This window comes from Cygnus olor, chromosome 12 (assembly GCF_009769625.2).
Source record: "Cygnus olor isolate bCygOlo1 chromosome 12, bCygOlo1.pri.v2, whole genome shotgun sequence".
Taxonomy (NCBI): domain Eukaryota; kingdom Metazoa; phylum Chordata; class Aves; order Anseriformes; family Anatidae; genus Cygnus; species Cygnus olor.
The window spans coordinates 10,551,285-10,573,856 of NC_049180.1; the positions used below are offsets into that span (position 1 = coordinate 10,551,285).

Here is a 22,572-nt window from a genome sequence, read left to right on the forward strand (position 1 = left end):
AGCTGCTACGACTGCCACATGCACTCCTGGCAGGGGAAAGCTCAGGTTTTTAGGTATTGGCCATGGTGAAGGATGATTGGGAAGAAATACAGAATTCATTTTCAGGATCACCTTCTACTCACAGCAAATGAGAAGTACATATGGATGTTTTCATTTTTCACACTATACTGCTGTCCCGTGGGGCTCAGGTTTCATAACTAGTGTCAACGCAACAGTCAGTTGGTATTCATTACACCCGAACTAGAGCAAGGAGTTTCTGAAGACCTGAAGGAAAACATATTTGGTTTCTCATGCTCAAGAGAAACTTTGGAAAAATCCCAAGCATGGAAAGAAGATGGGATATGAATTTTTTGACTTTCAATGAGCCATATCTGCACATACATATTTCCTGTGTTACCATATTTTAGAAGGACTTTTGAGACTGATGAGATGTGACCAACCCCCATGGTTTCCCAGAGGTGCAGTGAAGCTCTGCTTCTCTTTCATATTTCAGGACTATGGCAATAATACTTGCGTTATACACTCAGTTAAATTACCCTTCATAGAGGCAATGCTCCAGCCTGCTCCTGGGGGTACCAGGATGCTGAAAATGCTGTCTGTGAGAGAACAAGTGAAACAGATTCTGGGTCCACTCAGTCCTTACAAGCCCCAGCTGGTAGCTATAACTCATCAAAAGTATTCAAAGCCCTTGCAAGGAGCCTGGTGTTGCTTTCTTGTCTTTGTTGTGGCCTTTCTGTGGCTAGTACCTCTTACTTACTTCTGAGGTGCTCAGGGAAAGACAGTAGCCCAGGGGCCAGGAAGGGGTTGTACCTGGCACTCATGAGGTGCACTGCAGAAGGGCCAGCTCAGCCCAGGGGAGATGGGAAGGGCAAGTGTGGGGCTGCTGGCTGGAGGGTGTGTGATGGAGGAGTATTTTTATGGAGAAGGGGCAGCTGGGGATGAGGTGGAAGCGTGGAGGAAGAAGGCTAGGATTGCAAAAAGGAAACTGGGTCCTAGTCTGAGGCATAGTTTTGGAATCATAAAGCCAGTGAAGGAAGAAACAAAGAGATAAGTGGGACTTCTGAAATGGAAGAGGCTCCAGTGGTGTGAAGACAAAGGGAGAGAAAGCTGTGGAATTTGTATCCTCACCACGTCCTCCAGGTAAATCATGCTCTAACTCTTTTTTTCCTTTCCACTGTGCATAGTGAGTGATATGGCAATCTCTGCGCTCTGCCTGCATAGCTCCTGAATTCTCTGTGTTGCCAGAATATTGCTGTATAGTGCCTCAAAGGTGCCTCCCTTCCTGTGAGGGATGATGTGATCTCTGCTAGCATGCACAGTGCCCTCTTTGGTTCAGAAAATGTTTTGGAATCTTTGGGGTTGAAAGGTGCAACACTGATGTATTATTATCTGCTGAAAGGATATATCTAAGAAAGAATCGATAGCATTGCCTCAGCACATCACTCCTCACGCAGGAGGCTCTTGGATCCTGCCCAGTGTTTGTAAAGCATGTGTAAATTAATGAACATATTCATTATTAATAATGACACAAACATGTGAAAGCCTTTTAGATGAATACTTCAAAGAGTACTAAGCCTACCACTAGAATGAAGTCTAAGCTTCAGATGCAAAATGCAGTAGAAAATTGTGGCTGAAAGGAACACGTGTTTAAAATTAATGCTTTCAGAGTGGTGAACTAAAATATAATTCCCACGCATACAGAAGACATATAGACTGGCTTTCAGTAGTGCAACGCCCTGAAATACCTATACAAGTAACCTTGTTTGGGATCAGCAGGGCTTATTCTATTTATTAAATCAATAACTGTAAAGCCTGTGAACCATTTTAGTTATCAGCTGTTTCCAAATGAATATCCCAAGCATTTCTAATCACAACCATCTGATTTCCATTATTTTGACGTCCTTCTTCTTTGGCTGGATCAATAATGTCTGATGTAATAATTTGTCAACATATACTGGGAAAATTATTGATTCTACTTGTGCACATTAGATGGGAGAAAAATATGTCAGGCTCTCCCTTTAGTCTAAACGCCTTTCTGGGTTTAAATTAAGCTGCATTCAGTGTTTGTATGAAGGATATTAGCGCTGTATGTTAAACAAATCACTGTAGCTGAAATGGATGTTTTACTTGTCCCAGTTCCCCTGATGCCTTTATGGCACCCATCGCTGCAGTATCTGTTTTTCGTACTCTAATTGCCTTGTGAAATCTCTCATTCCCCCTCTGCCTCCCAGCCCTGTGCATTACACAGCAAACTGCAGCGCTGCCTGACACTTTTCATCTTGCCTCTTGGGGAGGCTGAACTTAAGGCCAACTGGAGATTTTATTTAGTTGAGATGTGCTATATACACAGAAAGCTTGCATATAAATCCTGGATGTTCACAGAATGATCAAAAGCGTATGTGTCTAATGTGGTAGGATTACTATTTGGTCATGATGTTTTTTTTTAGGTGTGGGGTTTATTGGTGAAAGTAGTATTTGAAAGAAGACGATGAAGAAAAGCTGCACGTTGTGTAGGTTACAATGCGTTAGACTAACAGTACTGTGCCTGAGAACTCTGAATTGCAATTAATCTACAAAAATCAAAGGCATGGAAATGTGGCTAGGTTTATTTCTTAGCAGCTCCATACTAATAGTACCTTGGAGGGAGGAAAATCAGAATACTAAAAAAAATAAAAGTCAAAGTGCTGAGTCATTAAGTGGAACGAACCCATCCTCCTCCAGCTATAAGTTGTCATCAAATTACTTACCTATGTATACGTTGTAATAGCTAACTGTAGTTCCTTTTCCATATCCTATTGTTTCAGGAGGAGATGAAGCGACTTAAAAATTGCAAATGTTTTTCCCCTTAGATGCAAGAGCATAAATCACTAGTAATACTGAGCGCTCTGCCTCATATTGATTCTTTCGTGAACTAAGCCAGATGGGTTCAGATATGAGCATGATCTAATATTCCCCTTAGCTTGATTTATAGATTTCTTTGTGCATTACCTGACCATAAATGAGTCTTGCATTATTTCTTGTGTGCCTGTCAAATTAAAGAAAAATATTCTTGTTGACCTTTAAACCTGGGAGAAAAAAAAAAGTCGGAGACATTTTACTGCATGTATTACAGTGATCTTAGTGCTTACGTGCCAATTAAGAGTGTGTGATTATGAAAGGGGGCTAGTAATTTGTGTTGTGTGTAATGATTTCATTTTCTTGTAAAGCACGCAATAGATATACAGACAGTAGTATAAGCTACATTGCAGATAATTCTGGAAGAGAGTAAAAGAGAACAATTTGGCACAAGTCATTCCTTAATTTACAAAAATGAGCACTGATCGCAAGAACAGAAATGTTTTTCTGGTAGAAAATAATGTTCTTTAAAATGCAGGCACAGCAAGCAGAAATGCAGAATGACTGCCACATAAGGTGTTAATACCATTAAGGGCAATGAACATCACGAGTTTGCTGACCCTAGAGACCTCTTCTGTGAACAAAATGAGTTTAATATGTATGGAAAATAACAAACAATGCATCATGAACCTATCATTAGGGCCCAACTCTGAGCTTGGGACTTGCGACCAAAGTCTGGTGGGATGCACTTAAGTTTTGTCTGCAGTTCATGCATAAGCTTCTTGCTCAGGGACTGATTTCAAAACAACAACCCAGGACCTCCTCCCACCGCTCTCAAGAGTGTTTCTACAGCCTAATGAGCCTCTGCATTTATCTGTAATTAATGCTCAGAGCTATCAAATCTACCCATTAAAAAAAAAAATAAAAATCAATTTTTGCTATTCTTCTATTTCAGACCAGGTGAAGTATAACAAACTGCTCTGAAACTGTTCAGCAGACCAGATCCCTGTCAAATATCTGTTCAGGTTGTATCTCTATTCTGTCTCTCTATCAGGAGATGACATTTTCAGCAAGAGCACAATAATTTTACCTTCTGTCTTCCAAGAAAACAATTTATTTTTAAATTTTCTTGGTCTTTCCATGCTCTGTGGGCATGCAGCAAAACCTGGCTGGTAGCCCTGATCTAGGCTCTTCTAGGAACAGGCAGACCTGTTTGTGTTCTCAGCTCTCTCTTCTGGAAACTTCTCCATGTGTCCATACAAATATAAAAATCTCTTTTTAGATTTTCTCCAGCTCAGGTACGTTCAGACCAGCTAACCTCTTCCTAAAACTGAAAACAGGGGTTGGAGAACACTAATGCTCCCTTCCAGTCCCTTGTTAAGGTCATTGAACTGATGAGTACCCCCTGCCCAGCCTGCAGTCTTTGTTATTTTATTCGTAAATACTCTGTTGTGGCAAGAAAGCTTTTTTAAGGCTTCCAGTTGGCCAAAGGCTAAAGTGTATCCAGTGTTTTACATCTGTCCAGGGATGCACCTAAACAGGATATCTGTTTTGGGGACCAGAGTATTCATGAGAGAAGGTCCTAAGTATAGATTTTCTTTGATTTGAACGTGTTATTTGAATTTGAGTGGCTGGCCACATTTGGTTTTTTTATTACAGTGAGCTTCTAGTCCGTGAGACCAGGGTTCTGTGGTGCTAAAGACACTTTTATTATATATGAGACTTCAAGTGATAGTCTTTGCCCTGAGGAGCTCACAATAAAAATAAGCAGACAGATAGAGAGATAAAAGACATGATTCAGCATCAGATGTAATTTGCTGTATGAAGCTGATCCAATTGTATTCAAAGGATTTATTTTACAGATGAAGAAACTTAGGCGCAATGAAATTAAATGACTTGCAGAAAATACCACAGAAGTCTATGGAAAAGTAGGAACTAAAACTCTGATTGCCCCTAACTCCCAGGACAGCCCTTCCCTTCAAAGCAGAGGGAACTATTTATACCTTATGTGAACACAACTACACATGCTGTACATCCTAATCTGGAGAAATTATACAGCCCTACGTAGTTATGCCACGCAGCAGATTTTTTATTCCTCTACTGAGCATCAATCTGGCACTATCTCTTGTTTCTTCTGCGAGCAGTTTTACTCAGAGATACTCTTTTGACTTCTAGCATAAATGGTGCTTTAAGGAGAGCTCTTTGTTGCATAAAGACATAGAAAATACATCTCAATTCCCTATTCTGGTCAGTATATTTATATGAAAAGTATTGTGGCAGTAAATCAAAATGCAGTGATTGCCATTCCCCTTCCCATGGTGATTTATAATTGTGGATTTACATCTGGCTAAAAGACACTGTTCAGACTGTCTGGCTTGCATGGTAATAACAGCAAGCTCTCCTCTATTTCCTTTCAGTATGGCAATGGAGACTGAGAGCCCCTTCACTTTAAACAATTCAACGAACACACAAAATGCGAGTTAAAACCTTTTGGAAAATACGAAAATAATAAAGCACGATCAGTGAAACCCTAAATCATAATGACAATGTGATCCAGTGTCAGTAGAGACACTCCCTGACTACCGTGGAGTTTAAGCGAAGCATTCCTCTCTATGGTGAATAAAAAGAGGGAAGAGGCAAGGAAATAATACTCAAGAATTTCTTAATAGAATTGAGGGGCTAACAGCAGAAGAAAATTATTCACCCTCCGGTACTACAGAGTTTTGCTTCACAGAAAAAAAAAAGGATACCATAAGATCATGACATCTTGTTCCCTTTAACAACATTTCTGTCTGAGCAGTATAAACATCCACAAGTCACCTTCACATTTATGAACCATAAATGTAATTATCTTTGGTTTCCTTTCTTAAACCTGCTCAGAAGTTGTTGGTTTTTTCTTCAGTTGCCTAGGAAAAGCAACTACACGAGGCTGAGAGCTGGTAGCTTGCTGTTGGTAAGGGTTGGACTTGTATTCTCGTTTGAGAAGTAAAACAACAGATTGCCTGTAAGATATTTACCATATAATGAAGAGGATTGTAAAAACAGACTGTTTGGAGGAGTTTTGTGCTGGCATTAGGAGTTCAGCTTTTGTCCTTTCCTAAGCTCCGCAGTGAACAGCCCATGAACCTGCTCGAGGCAGTCCTTGGGTTTGCACTGAAAGGAAATGCTGTAACCCATGCGTTTCCCCTGAGCTCTCCTTGCTTTAACACTCACAGAGCCGTATGGGCAGGATGTGGGTGTTAGGAATTCATTCTAGACCTGAAATGTCTGACAAAGACTAAACATGAGGAACAAAAGACAAAATTAGCCTCTAAGTTTGCTCAGATACTCAACCCCCTAGCCATCCAAGCCACGTATCTTTGCAGTTCCTGACATCCTCCAAGGGGAACACGCTGTGCTCTGCAGATCAGCCATGCGCAGAAGAGAAATGCCACTAAATTGCTGGGCACACCATACTGCCCCTTATAGGGCAGCGCAGAGATGAATTAAGCTGGGCTTTTTGGTAGTATCCATCATGACAGTCAAAGCATTAAATCCTTCTCCTTGTCCAGCATTTTATTCCATTATAGAAACAAAGGCAGTAGTGACAGAGAAAATCACTTGTGCCATCTAGTTTATCCTTTGCTTGGAAGAAAGATTGTTTCTTGTGTTTGTTGTCTTTACAGATGATACCTCACCCCAAATTGCCACCTGACCTAAAGTCTGACAGAGAAATGGAATATTACCCAGACAAAGCATGCTGGGATTCCTGGCTTACTGTTTGTGTTGCAGCAGAGAATGAGATCAGGGTACGGTTTGCCAGATGAAAAGAGGGCAGGATTGTAAACCCTTCTCCTGCTCAGGGGAGACTGTGAGGGAAGGAATAGGAGGAAGTGGAGCATCATGTGTCTGCGAGCTGTGCTTTCCTAGGGGGGTGGTAATCTGCGGAGGTTGTTGTGAGTCACTGGAAAAGGAATAAATACTGCAGTGGTCTTGGCTGGATCCTGAAGGGATCTTCTCCCCTGATCCAGGGGATTCTCTGGGAAAGGACTTTCTTCCCTAACTTTTTTTTCCTATGGGACTCAAGAAAGAAGTCACAATACAATATTGATCTCTGTTTCTCGCTGTAGTTGTAAAGAAGGGTAGAGAGGAGGAGAGAAAGAGGCAGAGGGTTATGTCCCTCAGGGCTCTGCACAGCAGCTGGAAGATGCAGTTGCTCCTTCGCACCGGACCCTCCAGGACATCACTTTGCAATGTTAGCAATGGCTTTTTATGGCTTCACATGTGCTTTTATGCCACAGGTTACAATTTAATTTCAAGCAGGTGTTTGCTTTTGCAACATTCAAGATGACTAGAACAACACCTAGGGCAGTAAAAACAAAACAACAAACAAACAAAAAACCACAAGGCTTTGTCATGCTTTCACTGATGCAAGGCCCAGGCTATGGGAGACTCAGTAAGACACGCTGCCACAGAAGTGCTGCAAGTCACCTAAATTATGTTCCATCCCCAAGTTTGTGCCTGTATTCATCATCTGCATATGCCTTCCCTGCTCCTCTGGCCTCCTAGGTCTCTTTGAAAGCAGCCTTTTGTGGCTGGGCAGCCTCCTGTGCTCCATTGCACCAGTCCCTTGGGGCAGGGATAGCAGCTCTCTGTTCAGCTCGTCTGGCTCCTTCTCACTCCTGCCTTCAAGTCCTCAGCTCTCACTCTCAAGCTTGCACCTTTCCCTTGCATGCCTTTTTTCCCCCCCGTTGTCTCTCTGGACAGTCCCACCCCGCTTTTCTTGCCTTTTGTAGTCACACCTTGTGCTGTCTTTGCCAGACATCAGTTTGTATGTTTTGAAGTCTGTGGTGTCTGGAAGGGGATATGGGGCTGACTCTGCCAGCACCATCCATTAGTAGGGGATCAGGAAAAGCAGAACTAATCGATCGGTGCTTCATCATGGAGGGCTCCTCGCACTCTCCCTGCCCGCTCTCCCACCCGGCTGTCGGTAAGGCAGAGCCCAGCTCGGGGAGAATGAAGCCCAGCCGGCTGCTGGGAGCAGGGCGCGCTGCCTGCCTGGCCCCCGGGCCTGCTCCTGCCCCCAGGGGAAGCCAGCCCCGTCCTCTGCTGCAGGGTGACCAAGACCTTCGTGTTCCTTGTGCATGGAGAAAGGGGCTGGGCTAACTAATCAGTTAAGCGATAACTTGAGAAAACGGTGATATTTAGGGTGAAGACGGGGATAAGAGGTTCTTGCTCTTAGGGACAGACAGGAAATAGTGCTTTCCAAGAGAGTTTATTTTGCTGATGTTTCATCACAGGATTTATCTTCCCTCTCTTAACACTGTCAGTATACAGGGACAAAAAGCAGAGGCATGTTGGTACGCTGTTGTATTTAGAACAGCCACAGAAAATTAGGATCCAAATCAAATCCAAGGTATCACGTGATTACATGGCAGGCTTTCGTAGCTGGAGATCTTCTGTGCCACGTTCAGCCCCTGACAGAGCTCTCAGAAGCAATGTGAGTGATGAGCTCCTATTTAGGAACTGACAAATTTGTGTGAATCAATGATTATTAAAAAGAAAATGTTATTAAAGAGGACAGTTCAGTGCAGTATCATCCAGGAGTTGTCAATGCGTGTGCTGGGAAAATTAAAATAAAGTCATCTTACAATGCATATTTCAAACATTTAGAATTTAATAATTAACTAACAGACAGAAGCAGCAGTCAATTTCCAGAGTGCATTTTGGCCTCCATTAAAAACACAGATTCTCTGAGAGGCAGGAGATTATAGCTTCTTAGAATTCTTACTTAAACCTTACTGAAATCTTTCATTTACAATATTTTTGTAAACTATTTTTTAAATGAGGGTGACAATTCACTAAATATCTTACAAATTACTCTAAGCTTAAAAATTCTTTTTGATCATTTAAAAAAAAGTTTATCTGAAATTATTTTAAATTCTGAAGACTTCTGTTTCAGTGAGTAAAGTGAAAAACTCATTTGGTTTTGGGACGCACCTGAAGCAATTCTTACCCCCACTAGTTTTGGATCAACCACAGAGCAGAACAATGAATTATTCAGGTAGTTCGATTCTCACATGAACGAGCCCTGCAGATGTTAGTCCATTTCGTATTGTTGTATTAAGTCAGCCGTGGCTCTGACGGGGCGGGTGAAGTGGTAGTAAAATTGGTTGTATTGCTAAGAGTAAATATTTGTACAGTGCGATGACGGAAGATTTTTTGGAAAGCTTGACGTGTCCTAAACAATGGTAGTCATTGCTGCCATTGCTACTCATTGCTGTTAGTAGTTATTGGAGTTTTTTTCCCCAATAAACTTAGAACTAAGAATTAGTTATTTTAAACATTATTATTAATAAAAGTATTTATTTCCTCATTAAATTTTCAGAACTAAGACCCTAGATGCAATCTAGCAGAAGCCCAGGACGGAAAGTCAGCTTTGTTTCAAACAACAGAGAGTTAAGTAAAAAGAGAGGGCTGATAGAGTGACGGAGAAGTACAGGGGAGAGCTGGAGAGCACTGGTTAGCATGATAGATTATTCTGTCCTACAGGGGACATCATTACTGTCAGGTTCCACGCAGCCATCAGAGTGAACGGGAGATGTGCAGAAATCTAATCTAGGCACATGCACAAAGGGACCCATGCTACAATTTAGAAGGTTTTTTCTATCTTCCAGTACTTTGATTTTCTTAGAAATCTTACTGTGGCCTAACTTCACAAATTTATGTTCAAACTTCTCCCTTCTCCTCATCCTTCCTCTTTTTCTGGGGAAGCTGTAGATCTTTCCCCATACAAACCTCTCATTCCCAGCTCTGGTCTCCTTTCCCGCAATGTGATACAACCTTTTCCTGAGGCTTTTTGCTTTGTATGTTTCTCGTTGCTAGATTTGTTATGAATGTTTGGAGGAGGAAAAAAAAAAAAGCAGTAAGGTGAAGAGAGACAGTCCCACTTCATGAACCGCAGCAGCCTGCTGAGCAGTGGGGTTTGCTGGGCACTGCATGGGGCAGGTGGACCCAGCCCCGAGCTGGGGTGGGCTCAGCTCAAAGGGTCACAAGGGCGGATTTGTCAGTGCCACCAGACCAGAGGGTAGATCTAGGGCAGATCAAAAACCTCAAGACGAAGCGTTTCTCCTTTCACAAAACTACATTTCCTTCCCAAGAATTTTGTATTCCATTACAAGTTTTAAAAGTGAGGATTTAAATCTTAAATGAAACTAAAATTAGAGTTTTCCATAAGTCAAACTTATTTCAGCAATAAAACTGAGGGAGCCATGCTAAATGGAGAAAACTGAATGGTTTGGGCTGGGTAGCTAACTTTACTTTCCAGCATGGCAGAGAGGGAGGCCCTTGCAGTGGGCACAGGCACGGTCCTGCGGATAGCTCTTCCTCTCAGGTGAGCAGCTCACCTACACAGAAGGCTGCACCTAACTCGTGCAAGGTTTTTGCTTCAAACAGAAGTTGACCCTAGGAGTTTTTGCTGTCAGATACGTTCTTTAGCCTTGCTTTCTTCTGTTTATACCTTGGCAGCAGAATCGAGAGTTATTCAGTATATTTTCATTTGCCAAATTAAATTTGGAGAGAAGAGAGAGATTTCATAAAATAAACCAACATAAACAAAAACAGTGCCTCTGGGTAAGATGATATAGATAACTGGGGGAACTGCATGTAAATCCATATAAGTAATGGCTGTGCAAAGCCATGATGCTGTGTATTTCTAGTTACCAACCTTCAAAAGAAGATGATGAAAACAAAGGAGGGCAATGATACATGGATTAGAGAGTATAGCATGTGAAGAGGCTGAGAAAGCTAAATTCAGAGTCTAGTGAAAGAGAAGGCTCAAGGGGAACATGATCACAGTCTATAAATACCTTCAAGGTAACAATAGGAACGAAGGGAGGGAATTATTCACAGTCTGAGAAAATTGTAGGCCAGGGAGCAATGGCCTGAAGCTAAGAAAGAAAAAGTTTAGGTGAGATATTAGGGGGGAAAAAGAAGTCCTCACAAAAGAAAGCGACAGGGCAGTTTAATAGCTGGACAGGGAGAGTGTCCAGCGTAGCATAGCTGCCAGCTTTGTGCAACAGCTAGATGGCATATCACTGGGAGGAAAAAAATAAAAGAAAATAAGAGGTGGAGGCTTTAATCACACGCACAAGAGCCAGATCAGATCGCAGGAGTGCCTCTTGGTTGTGCGGTCTCTGCTCCACTAATGCCACGTAGTGCTAGGTGGAATTACAAGGCAGAGATGCCTCTGAGCTAGAGCTGCTGCTTCCTCTGCTGTGCTCACCTGTGTGTTGTTATCTGTCCTGGGCACGTGGATATCCCCACATCCAGGTGTGGATGAACCCAGGTCGTGTCCCCTTCCGGAGGTCTGCTTTCTGTCCCGCCAGCAGCAATGTCAGGAGAACAGCAGGCAGAAGGAGCAGCTGTTAGTAAGGCAAGGCCAGCAACGAGGCTGCCGACATGAAGGGCTATCAGAGGAGGTCTCCAAGTCACATAGGGATGAGTAGCTAGAGGTTTGCTTTCTGAAGAGAAGGTCCTTCCTGGAAGGAAGGAGCAGGCAGGGCCCTGTCAACTGCGGTTGTGGGTCCCCACCGTGTCAGCGCTCCTCGCTACTTGTCTTTGCCCTAGAAATGTGAGAGGATGGGGTTGGCCAGGTCTGAGACAGGCTGATGTTACTTCTCCAGCACATAGAGAAAGGTGTTTCTCATGCATGCTGCACCTTTAATGCTGGTACAGAAGCAGCAGTGTAGCAGCAGCACTGGATCCAAAACAATTTTGTACAGTTTTAAGAGTTTAATTTTAGATTTGTTCTTAGTGAAACCAAAAAGCCTGATGAGTCTACACTGATGTCCTCCAGTGGAGGATCACCACTTTTAAGACCAATCCAGGCAGCTGATGAGTGTTTTGCCAGTGGTATCTTAGTGACAAGCATCTTGCAGAGGGAGCTTCTTGGTTTCATTGGTTTCTTGTTTACAAAGAACTACTTAATGTAATGATTCTCTCACGTCTTCACAACAGATAGAAGAAACATTTCTAAAAGGATCTATGTAAAGTAAGGGGTAGGACTGCATTACAGAGGAGATCCCTTCACGGTGATGCCAATCACTAAAAATATCAGGTATAATACTTTGAAGACCAGAAACAGTGACAAGTTCTGTGAAGACCAGAAACAGTGACAAGTTCTGCTTTTCTTTGGTTTTAAAGCTAATTCTGTATTGCTTGCTGTGCTGAAAAATCACTGATAATTACTGGTGAAGTAACAAATCTAAAAGACTTGTAAAAAATAATTTTAGAAGTCCCCCTTTTTCAAAGTATTCTTTGTCCTAAGGAACCTAGATAGGAAAGTACAAGCATTTCCAGAAGGTATGTCCTTGAAAAATCTGGAACGAATAAAGGCACAAAAAAGCAGCCTGTGTCTGTTAGACCTTCCCCAAAGTTGCTTTCATTCAATAACTTGGCTATAACAATCTGCAGTTAGGTACATAAGCTCAAACAATCGTATTTCTAAATAGCTGTGTAACTGAAGGGAAGTGCAGTCATTCTAAAGACATATCTCTCTTACAGTCTATAATGAATGTAATCTTCAAGGGGCAATAACTTCTCTCAATTACACAATTTTTCTGTTAAAAATGTCATGTTACAATCTTAGGTTATCAGCTCCTCTGGCCATGAACACGTTTGTCAGTAAAGCATCCTAGACACCCACAGTGTACTATAAATGAGTACTAACGTTAAAACTTTAAAAAAAAAAAACACCTCTCATGTTAATATAATCTGTCAAGTTATTTTCCCCATGTAAATACAAAGGGCACAACAGCTGTTTGGAGATCTCCAATTATAGTCATTTTCTGGCTATCTCCACAGAAAATGCCTTTGGCTAACGTAATTTAAACCTCTTCTACAAATGCGTTTTCATGCTTTGAAGTTAGCTAATAACTTCTGCCACTTAACAACACCGCGTGGTGACGTGCTCGCAGTGGCAGAAGGGGACGCGAGCCCTGGCACTGCTACCTGCTGCCCGCCCGCCTACACGCTGCAGCGCGGCTCCCAGCTGGGCACAGCTGCCGGCAGCTGCCTGTGCTGTGATGAGCAGGACGAGGCAGCGGGGCTCAGAGCTGCATTTTTACAGCGAGCGCAGGAGGCCAGGTGAACTTCAGCGATCCGCCCGGAGTTAGGTCCCAAGGTCACAGCCCACATCAGGAAGGAGAATCAGAAATCACAAAGCGCTGGGCTGCGGCCAAGCCCCTGGGAAGCTTGCATTTAGCATATCATTCTTTGAGCAGCAGGGTGAAGCCTTAGCTCCCTTTCAGACAGAATTTGAATGGGGTTTGTTATAGGATTGCCAGCCGACTTTCCATGATGACTCTGAGGCGGATTGTGATTGCATGGGGGAGGGGGAGCCCAAAATGATGATGAGGAGGATGATACACCCCTATCAAATATTTATGAAAACCAGATGGATTTCTATGCTAGCAACATGCTGATGTTATAAGAGACTTCAGATAAACTCTTGATATTAACTGAAATTCAGACTTCTCCCGATGTAATCCAGAGGCTGAATGAGCTGCTTCTGGTATCCTGAATTAAAAATGCTGTGCTGAAGGTTAATGGTGACGTAGTTAGAACAACACAATGCCGTTAAGTGCAGTGATGTCTCGGCTGTAGATGGTACTTCCAGACTGCCATCGGTGCTGGAGACCCACGTATAAGGTGCAGGGTTAGAAGAACTTGACAAGCTGCAAGCTCTTAGGGCAGTGGCTCCCATTATGCTATGGGGACAGGTGGTACTGAACACTGTGGTGCTGGGCCAGGTCCTCCACGGGTGGCAGTGTAAACAGAACAACAGTCTGTGTATGCCAAAACACTAAAAAATCATTTTTATGAGGAACGGGTGAATTAATTATTTTAAAGATGGGAAAGTTACTTTAGGTTTAAGATGTTGAAAAAATAATAATAAAAAAAAAAATCCCTGTAAATGTTCTGTATCATAACCGTAAAGCTTCTGCATCTAGCTGTTGCACCACTAACTCCAAGACCTGTGTTTCAAGATGTGAAATGATGTTGTTGTCAGTCCCTGTGGGAGAAGGGGCAGCTGGAAAGCATTTTCCCCCTCATCTGTGAGGGAAAAGCACCGACATCAAGTGCTGGAGGAGCTGCCCTGGCTGCGATGGCACCACGCTGGGTGATAGCAAGCAGTGGAGATGTGAGAGCTTGGGCAGGGCTGAGTAAAGGCAGGAGAGAGTAATCCCTGAGTGGGCAGCAGCTTCCTCAATTTGATCTCTGTATCTCACAAGTCGATGAGAACCATCCTACTAGGGAATTACAACTGGTTCTTTCAAGGACCATCCCAGGACTTTGTGAACAGGGGACACACAGTTAGCAAGAAAGGCTGGCTGTGTGCTGTGGCTGATCTAAGTAGCTGTTGTGAAGAAAAGCCAGAAAAGTAACAAACTAGCTTTTGTAGATGGAAAGTGGTGAAAGTGGTGTTGTGTGTGTTGTTTTTTTTCTTTAGAAGCAAGTGTGATGAAGTATACCCTTGGGGAAAGCTGGAATAAAGAATAGAAGCCTTTGTAAAACACTGTAGAGATGGCAGGGAACAAACTCTCCCTACAACTGGCAGATGTTGAAGTCCGTGTTGGATGGAGCAAGCCCTGCAGTGGGAGACATGTAAATGAAATAGTATTTGGTCATGCTCTGTCACCCACATCCCAATCCCGTGATAACCTCTAAACGAACAGGTTTCAGTCACTGCAGATTAGGACAGGACTATCACTTCTCTTACAGGAGAAACCAAGCAAATACATTTCTGCCATGAGAAACAAGGGCTGCCTTCTGTGAGCACTCATTTCTCTGAGCCTTTGGCATCCGCTAAAATGAAGAAAGTAACTACTATTCTGAGCTACACTACAAAGAGGAGGTTCATAGCATCCTCCCCTGTATGTGCCCACAGATTCATATCTTTTATTGACCATGATGATACTTTTACATTTTCTTCCTGTATCTCACAGCTCTTTTCACAAATGAATTTTGTAATTCCTGAGAAACGAGATGTCCAAAGCTTTGGAAACTGAAGATCTGTAGGATTTTTTGGTGTTTTTTTGGCTTTTTTTTTTTTTTGCCGAATGAAAGAGCAATGTTTTTATTCCTTCTTATGTACTAGTCCAACTTCCGATACAGCTTTCAAATTTCTGAAATTATTTTACTGATTCAGCTCAGACTGATTTATATGCTTTAAGCAGATCAGGCAGGTCATGCAAAAAAACTTTTAACATCTATTAAATAATTATTTATGTAACATCTTCCATTAAAGAACTTAAAAGCAACAAAAATTAATTGAACTTTGAGTTAAGTAGTGTACCCGTTTCAGGATATAAAATCGAAGGCATATTAAATCAAATATTCAAATGTGGCTGCCTAAACTTAGTCATCCATGTATGTGCATTACTAGCTGACTGCTGCTTTGGTTCTCCAAACTCAGCAGGGACAAGTTTTGCGTTTGAGAGTCGCACTGAGCAGAAAGAGATACCAACATTTCTCGAACTATTTCTGTGAGGGTTTTAATGGAATTAAAAGGGACCCCAATTTAAATACCAGCTTCTCTTGCATCTTTGGCTCAAATTAGCAATTATTTAAAAACAAAGCAACTCTTACGTAGCTCCCAGCTATACCTGGATGTCAGATCACAAGGCATTCGAGTTCATATGCCACTCTGAAAGTTTATGTAACTGATCCTGCAGCCTTTCCCAATGCAAATAGTAACTGCTAGCTCAATGAGTGTCATTTACTTAAATTAACTGACTTTCAGGAGGTCGCTTCTTGTACAGATGGGGGATGTAAGATCAGCCCCTAGGAGATTTCATCGTGGCCTTGCTGCCCATCGGCAGCACTGAGTGCAGCATCCGGCCCCAGTGGCCGCTGTGTGTCTTAAGCCTAGGCACAGCCTCCAGCCCCTTCTCCAGGGCAAGGACGCGCAGCTGCCAGGGAGCAAGGTTCCGTTCTGATTAAGAGTGAAAGACCATTTATGCATGCTGTGATATACATTTCAAATTAAGTATTTTAAGGGAGGTGCGATAATTGTCAGGTCTGCATATTTAATGGACCTTGAGCTATAAACATGCTCAGAAAAGTGCCTAGTTAATATCAGTTTGACAGTGAATTGGCACAGTGCTGAGCTCCGATGCATCAAATTAGCATCGATCCACAAAATGTTACTGAAAGGCTTCTTAAATCTGCCAAGTTTTAAAAATCAATCCCAGAGAAGAGGGCTTCTCCCCAACCCCTGCCTTTTTTAAAGTCCTTTCTAATTCCCTACCAGCAGTCCAAGGGCATTCCTTTAGAAATGCCTTAGAAATGTTAATTCTTTTCAAACTTTGTCTTCCCATCCTCGTTCAATAGCGATCGATTCCTCTTAGGTTGTTTCTTCTGTTTTAAATCCTCTCTCTGGGTCAGGAGGAGCGTGGCTGTGACCGTGCGGTGCCCATCCAAGGCGCAGGCGGGCTCCGTGCAGCCAGCGCACATTCGCTACTCTGGGACGCAGGTGCTCCGCTGCCTCCAGTGGACGGATAACAAGTTCCACATGGGATCTGAAGGAACTGGCACTGCCCCATTACATTCCTCCATGGCTTTGGTCCTGGCAACTTCAACAGCTTCCCCTCTCCCTGTGTGATATTAATACAGCTGGGCTCAGCAGACCTGGCCATGCTGGAACGCCCTCAATAAACACAGGAAAGCTGGCATGCTCTTCTCTCTCAAGCGTCGGTGACTCCGCTGCAGTTCCAGCTTCACCTGCCAGGGATGGGGTTTGTTAACCTCCTGGCAGCCTGCAAAGCCACCCTGCTCTGGGCTGTCCGGCCAGACAGGCAGAGGAGGGATGTCTGGGAAGGGGAAGAGTTTGATGGAGGCTTATGCAGGCGGAGGAAGCATCCTCCAGGGCAGCCTCATCCCGGTTGGTATTAGCTCACTTTGCTTGCATTTTCCTCTATGGATTTTCAATAACTATGATAGAAGAGTGTACATTGAAAGAAAAGAATTAAGATACAATGGTGACATTTTTCTCCATAATTTATCTTAGTCTAAGCAGGGATACAAATGGTAGGGTGAGGTTTCAGTACTTAATAACAAAGCTTTCCTTGAAAATGCCCTGTAACAGCTATTGAAATGTTTTGCCAGCAAAAGTCACATCACAGCACCTGTGAGGCTTGTGACATTCATCTTTATTCCCTGAAATAAGGGGAAATGGGTGGATTTCAGAAGAAAACCACTGAACAGGCTGTTGCCTGCGATGAGGGATGCGTGCTGTGGCACAGTCACCACGGGATGGCACAGGCCAGCACCAAACGGCTCCAAAAGCGGTGCTGCCAGACCTGGAAGGTTGTCCCCAGATGGCAGCCAGTGTGCTGCAGCAGTGTCCCTGCTTGTTCCAACCTCTCAGCCATCCTCCTGCCATGTTGCTCACCCTTGGGGTCATGCCACGAAGACCAGGCCCTGCCATCCCATGGCTTGCTCTCATCATGGCACATGCCCTGCGGCTGGAGCCACGGTAGTGGCACTGGGACTGCAGACTGTGCCTGCGAAGCCTCTCCCAGCACAGTGACTGCTGTGGTTGTGCCCTCGCCCAGAAACTCCCAGAGATGTCTGGGGAACTTGTTTGGGGTTGTCCTCACCACATCCCACTCACAACCAGGAGCAGACAGAGGCTGAAGGTTTCGCTCCCATGGCTCAGCTGAGGTCAGGGAGGAGTGTTGGCTGCTGTGAGATGACTAAGGCTCACATGCTCCTTACTTCTATCTGTTAGAGCTCTTAATCACTTTGTGCTGTTTCATCCTATAACGTGAATTCACTTCAAGCTGTGAAATTCACCATTTGTGCCATGACTAATTCATGAAATCTGCCACCTTCCTTCATGGTTTGCTTTGTAGCCTAGTTAGGCATCATCTGTCTGATTAGGGAAATCTGTGGTTTGTTTCTTGCAATCGAGCCAATACAGTTTTATTCCCCTCCTTTTGCCTCCTTGCACTCAACTGTGATTTCACTGTCATTTTTGTCCTTCCATGCACCAGGAAGGAGCAGCGTGGAAGCCATCTTTGCTGGGATCTGCACACGGCAAGTCCTGGCTTTCCTCTTTCACATAAAGCGTGGGCTGGGCTCAATCTTGCATCAGTTGGAACAAACCCGAAGCTCTACCCCTGGCTTTGGTTAAAGCCACTTACGTCTATTATGTTTACAATCTTACGACATCTCTCCCTGCCTGGTTACTGCAATATTTTGGAAATCATCTCCCACCTGCCTTGCTTGTGCCTTGTTTCACGATATAGTCATCTGTTACTCTTTATATTGAACATTGCTGGCATTACTAAATGCTATAAATACACCCGGTGTACTATAAAAATACACAAGCACCTGACTGGTCTTGCCTACAAGAAATACTATTCATCTTCCATTTTTCACATGCTCTGGGCAAGATCCAGGGGGTGCTCGAGGAACATCTCAGGACAGAATTGGGTCTTAAATTCTCATTTTCTCATTGATTGGTTAATGTCAAAAAATATTTTCCCACACTCTTAATGTCTTAATTGTTCTTCGAAGAAGTGGACAGTCCATCCATCCTTTAACCTGTAATTTACACCCTCTTATGTACCCAGTGAAATATTATTTTAGTATTTCTGTCACTGAAATACAGTGATAAATTGTCTTGGTTTAAGATCAGCAGGAACAGTATAATGGATGTGCAGGAGAGCTTATTGACTTGCTCTTGCCAAAATGGAGTCCTGCCATGAAGTTCAGAGGGATCACAAACTGCCCGGGGTACTACTCATGCTTCGAATAGTCCTTTTTAATGGTAAAGCATATGGGTTGTGGTATGCGGAGTTTGAGGAGGTAATGATAGGAGAGCAAAAGAACACCTTCCCTCCTAGCTCAACTCATTTTCACCACAGCTTTCCTTTCCATCTCTCCTTCCCCATAGTCTGCATTTTTCCCCACCAGTTTCACACACTCTGAGTTAATCATCTCCCTATCTGAAATGCAATCATGTAAATAAGATCAGCATCACCATTTCTATTAACGGATAGATAAATGGAAAAATCTCTGAGAATCCCTGGTTGTAATTAACCCTTCAGTAGAAACCCAGAGGAGGAGGTTCAGGAATATCCCATGTGCATGTTCATTACTTCCATCCAGCTATCAGAAAATCTGGGGGCCTGATCCTGCTTCAGCTCTTGTGGTTCATAACATCTCTTTGACTGACTCCAACAGCAGGATTGATGCCTGGTGCTCAGCACCCCATGCTTGTCTCTACATCCACTGCATTCAGCATGAGACTTTTGCAACCCCGCTAGCCCAAGCTATTCACTTACCCCCATTGTGGACTAATCAGATGGCAATAAAAGCTTTTACTGTGCCATCCTGTTTGTGATCAGCAGAAACATAAAAAGCATGTTAGCAAATTGATTTTTGGCATTAATTGTGAGCAAAGAGCATTATACTGAGTACAGATACTTTTTTTTTCCAGCAGAAAAATTCTATTTTAGTATTTTGAAGCGATTCTGGAAGATGCTTAGATAAGCCCAGCGGACACACTTTTCAAATACCACAAGGCAAAGAGTAGTTACTGAATCTCTTCAGTCTTATTAGCTTACATAAACATAAAAATTTGAATAATGTTTAAAAAGCTAAATTCTCCAGATAATCCGTAATCAGTAAATGTTCATTACTGAGATGCAGCCAATGTGCATGAGATCTCCCAGGTGACGTTTTGGTAAGTTACCAGATGCAAAAGGCTCAGCAAAGCCCTGCTCTGCGGGGCCTGGGCAGAAACTTCTGCAGGTTCCCGTGGTGGCCGGGCAGCAGCCGGGACGTCCCCAGCCCTGCTCAGCCACCACCAGAGAAAATTGGAATTCACCATCCCGTTATACAGCTCTGGTGATTGATAAATAAATCATCCCCACGCGATGATTGATGTCTCCATATAAATAATTAAGTCCTGACCTTACGTTATGACACTTGCTAAATTTTGGTGCTTGGAACTAATGCTCAGAAAATATCCTTGGCGCCAGATAAATAAAGGTGGGGTGAGATTCGGGGCCGGGGGCGGGGGGAGGGAGAAGCCAGATCTTTGTTTACATTCTTTTTGTTCTGTTTGACTCCATCAGCTAATTGATGATGATGATTAATCTCTGTTGCTGTCTGCACTATGGATTTCATTCCTATCGGTGATTGCTGTTGAAACTTTGCTCCACTGGAACCAGCCTGTGATTACATTTCCAGCAGCCACAGTTTCACAGAGCTCCTCCAAATTGTTGGGTAGCCTGGCCCAGGTACTTTGCACCTATTTTTGTTTGTGATTTATTTTGCTTGGTAGCAGAGCCCCGACAGCCTGGGTGTCGCTGCCATTCTGCTGAACCAGGCTAGATAGCAGGTGTCAGTGAAAGTTTAATTTAGAAGCTCATGAATTCAAAAGAAGAGCTTAGTGGTTATCCCACACAGAGAGCTTCTGTGGCCTGCTCCTGGAAAAGAGAAAATCCCGGGGACATGAAAGGAATTGATGAGACGCCAGACATCTGACAAAATGAAATCTCAGGATAAACTAGGGATAGCTCTCTCATCAGATGGTGAGCATCATTAATAAACAAAATGGATTAGCGACTATATTTCTGATTTTCACTTAGGAGACTGTTCAGGTTTGCCATTCAGCCCCTCTGGTTCTGTATGTACAGCCTATTCTCCGAAGAGCTGCAACTTTTAAATCTCGCAGTAAACCACAAGCATCTCGGGGTAAGCATCTAACATAAAAAAGCATCTCTGTGTTTTGGAAGCACGTTAATCTGCACACAAGACAAGTCAGCTCCAGACAGAAAGCGACACTGGAACACAACCGAACGGGGCTTTCCTAACCCCTCCAAAACCTTACAAGAAAACACAACCGACGCGGTATTGCTTTGTCCCCGCCGTGCCCGGCCCCACCGCTCGCCGGGGCTGGGCTCGCCGCCCGCTCCCTGCCTGCGGCTCCGAGCTCCCACCGGCAGCAAGGAGCCCAGGGCGGGCAGGGGACCGCCCGCAGCCCTCCTCCCCGACCCCACCTGCAGACCTGGCGAGGCGCAGCGGTCCCCCTGCTGCAGGCGCACGAGCCGAAGTCCGGGCGAGCAGCGCTCCCGACCCGGCGAGACGCCGGCGCCTACAAACTCTACTTTGCCTCGCAGCCCCTCGGTGCCAGCGCGCAGCCGGAGCCCCGGGGGCGGGCGGCTCCGCGCAGCCCGCGCCCCAACTTGCGGCCGCCCCGCACCGCCACCTGCCCGGCGCCGCCCCGCAGCCACCGGGGGCTGAGGGGAGCTGGGGGCGTGGGGGGATCCCAGCGCGGCCCCGCCGCAAGTTTGGGCACTTTCCCCAAGTGCCCCGGGGGGGCCGCCCCGCGCACCACTGACCTGCTCCGCGCAGCCTCCGCGATGCTCTGCGCGGCTCGGCGGGGCGGGAGGAGGGCGCGGTGCGGGACGGCCCCCCCCGGAGCTCCGGCAGCCGCCGCCCCCGCCCCGCCTCCGCCGCCCCCGGCCCAGGCCCCGGCCCCGCTGCGCACCTGCGGCCGCCCCTCGGCTCCCCAGCCCCGGCTGCGGGCGGAGCCGTGCCGCCGCCGCTCCGCAACTTTGCGGCGTTCCGGGGCTGCCGTGCTTCCCCCGGCACCGCGCGGCCGCTGCAGGGAGGAGGAGGCGGCGGCGACGAGCAGGGGCGCGGGCGGCTCCCGGTGGAAAGTTGCCGGCCGGGGGCTCCCCTCCCCGGGCTGCATTGGGGTCGGGAGGCTCCGCTCTGCCGCGCTGTAGGCGCGGGCTGCCTGCCAGCCATCTCCTCCGCCGGGCTGCGGGTGGCAGCGCGGCTGGAAATGCGCCTGTTGTCGGAGCCGCCGGGAAGATGGGCTGCCCCCGGCACAGGCCCCGGGGGAGCGGCGGGGGCTGGGGCAGAGCTGCCGGCCGGTGTCCGCCAACAAAGGACCCGAGCGGATGCGCGGTGGCGGGGGCCAAGGTGTCTTGTCTGGGAGCGGGGATGTGAACTGGGTAGGGACTGCGCCGAAGGTGCCTCTTGCACTCTCTGCTGGCTATTTTCCATCTTAAAACGCCGAGACGCTTTCTCGTGCACGAGTGTGCAGCGGCGTAAACCGTCTAACAACGGCAGGACCAGGGTAAGGAAGTAATCCCCAAGGAGAGCCCCTGGGCGTGCCTTGTTCTGGCTAGGTGTCACCAAGTGGCCCCCGGGTGACCTTAGGCAAGGCCAGAGCAGAAGGCACCCCGCCAGGCCCCCAGTGACCTGGGCACGGCATTGGGACTGGCCGGCCCACAGAGCCACCCCTGTTGCTCCATCCAGCACACCCACCAGCCATCCCCGATGAAACACTGCACATGGATGCGCACGTCCTGACGGACCTGTCCCCAAACCTCTGAACGGTTCCAGGTGTGCCTTATAAATCAGCTATGGCGTTCGTCCTTTGTCTAGATTAGCAGGAATACATTACGCTTAGTCTGCTCCCGACAATCAATTATTCCGACTAAGTAGGTGGTATTTATTAAAGTATTGATTAGGGACCCCATCCTGTAGGCTTTGCGCTTTGCTGAGGAATGGGACATTTGGCTGTGAGTTTTGAGATCAGACATTATGTAATTCTAGTGTAATAGACAAATAAAGCGCACGTAGTACAGCTTTCTGGGGGAGATGCTTTCGTGCCACTTGGAGTTCAGAGGCGGAATAACACACGTTCCTTACACGAAAACCTTTCCT

At 45.3% G+C, this 22,572-nt stretch overlaps 1 long non-coding RNA gene across 2 annotated transcripts in view; it reads left to right on the top strand.

Annotated features, from left to right (window-relative positions):
- The window catches only part of LOC121076480, a 231,963-nt gene that overhangs the window by 175,031 nt on the left and 34,360 nt on the right, over positions 1-22,572 (top strand). The window lies entirely within an intron of this gene.